The sequence below is a fragment of the Danaus plexippus genome, unplaced genomic scaffold (genome assembly GCF_018135715.1).
Source record: "Danaus plexippus unplaced genomic scaffold, MEX_DaPlex mxdp_48, whole genome shotgun sequence".
Classification (NCBI taxonomy): domain Eukaryota; kingdom Metazoa; phylum Arthropoda; class Insecta; order Lepidoptera; family Nymphalidae; genus Danaus; species Danaus plexippus.
The window spans coordinates 1-2,171 of record NW_026869868.1 but is presented as its reverse complement, the minus strand read 5'-3'; the positions used below and the strand labels follow the sequence as shown (position 1 = coordinate 2,171).

Below are 2,171 nucleotides of genomic sequence, written 5' to 3'. Positions count from 1 at the left end.
TATCTCAAATAATATATAAATGAAAGGAAAATAAAAAATATTAAACAAAAAAAAAACAACTCTACACAAGCGTGTTATGATGTTTTTGAATGAATAAAAATATAAAAGATGTCAGGGGCGGGACATCAAAATAAAAGAGACACACAAAAACATACACTCGATTACGCCTAGCGTGTTGTCGTTGTTGTTGTTGTGATGTTAAAAATAAATAATAATAAATAAATAAATGAAAGAGAGAGGTATATAAGATGTGAAGGGGCCACATCTAAAAAATAAATAAATCTCCAAGGAGATCGAAATAATATTATGATGAAGGAGGAGGAAAAAGATACGAAATTTAAAACGATTTTGACGGATAAACGGATTCATTAGCGTCCCTTCCTTATCCGATACGCACATATGCACTGTATGAGCATACAATTTATATACTCTTGATGTATATATACGTATATGTTAAAACCAGATAACGTTGTAACTCGAAAGCGATATACTAGATATCATTGATTCATCCTATGTTTCTTAACTCTGGTAGATCTCATTTGACATAGACCGGAAGAATCCGCGCCGCGAGTCTCTTGACGACTACTCAAGACCTTAATAAGTCTAGTCCGAGTTCTGTTACTTGTTGGATCAAGGGCGATTAGAGTGAACGTATAATCTGGGCGTTGAAGATAACATGCTGTGGTATATAGCGCTACTATCATTATCTTGTCATTCGTTAATTCGTTAGGGACACTCTGAGTTTTTTATGCGGTCCGGTGGATTAGTTGTTTACCGTACGTTAACCACACGGGTAAATCCGGTGGGTCGGTTAGTCCACTTGGAGAGAACGTGGTGTGATACGTTTCGTTTGTCATGTCGTTCGCGTTCTTTCTATTATATATCACATATCACATGTCAATGTGAAATATGTATGTATGTATAAGTAGATTTGATCGCGTCCGTAGGCAATATGAGGCGTATTGCAGCGTTATATAAATGGCAACACCCCCTATATGCGCACGATTGCCCTCTTTGTTTTTTTTTTTTTTTTTAAAAAAAAAAGAAATTTAAATGGTGAGCGTCGCCGTACACATGATGATTTATAAAAATCACTACCCTGAACGGTGGATCACTTGGCTCGCGGGTCGATGAAGAACGCAGTTAACTGCGCGTCATAGTGGAACTGCAGGACACATTTGAACATCGACATTTCGAACGCACATTGCGGTCCGTGGAGAAATATCCAGGACCACTCCTGTCTGAGGGCCGGCTGTATAAAATAATACACCACACTGTTCCATCACGGTATGACACCTCATAACGACGCGAACACAGAAAGAATTACATCCATCGCGCCAAGACTCGCACATATACGCCACGGAAGTGTCGTTGTGTGTTCGTAGTGTGGTGTGTATGTGTTTGTTCAGTTCGAATTATGTGTATCGTAGTTTTGTTGTTGTCGACTGTGCGAACATATGACGGTTCCGACGACTGCTAATGATCTTTTTATTCTTTTTATTGTTCTCTTTCTGACGAGACACAAACAGCACGAGAACACGACACACGCACAAACACGACGTCGTACCGCACGCGCGTGAGCGCGAACGCCTCCCTCTCGTAGTACACAGAAAAGACTATGATATCTTATTATGTGTCATTATACGAATCGGAGTTGTCGCACTCGTCGTAGTCGCGTCGTCGTCGTTCGTTGTCGTAGTCGTCGTTGTTGCGTTGTGACCCATCATAGTGAGAGATTTAAATTGAATTATTGAGTTTGCAAGTTCGTTTGTCCGTTTAAATATATATGAGAAATATATATATACACACGTATGAAGACTATGAAACATTTTTTTCATTGTGTGAATATATCACATCGAAGTCGCGTGAGTGTTGTTGTCTGTGTATATGGTATGTATATATTATATAATACACCAACGATACTTAGTTACGCCTCGATCAAACAAGTGACACGAGATCGCATCTAGCGTCTGAGAGCAATATATATGTGAAGACGGAAAACGCACGACACCCGCACAAAAAAATATGAATCTTTGTATGTGTTTGTGTGTGTGTGATACGCGCGATGTTTTGCTGCAGAGAGCGTGATCCTTGCTCCCATCGTGATCCGTTGCTTTATGATTATGATAATTGTGAAGCGATACGGTGATGTGAGAGGGTAAGAGAAGGTA

General features: G+C 39.5%; 1 non-coding gene across 1 annotated transcript; it reads left to right on the top strand.

The window, feature by feature from the left end:
- Positions 1–1,095: 1,095 nt before the first annotated feature.
- LOC133320680 (5.8S ribosomal RNA) lies at positions 1,096–1,251 on the top strand. The gene has a single exon (XR_009753881.1). It is a non-coding gene; the product is annotated as a 5.8S ribosomal RNA (ribosomal RNA).
- Positions 1,252–2,171: the final 920 nt, after the last annotated feature.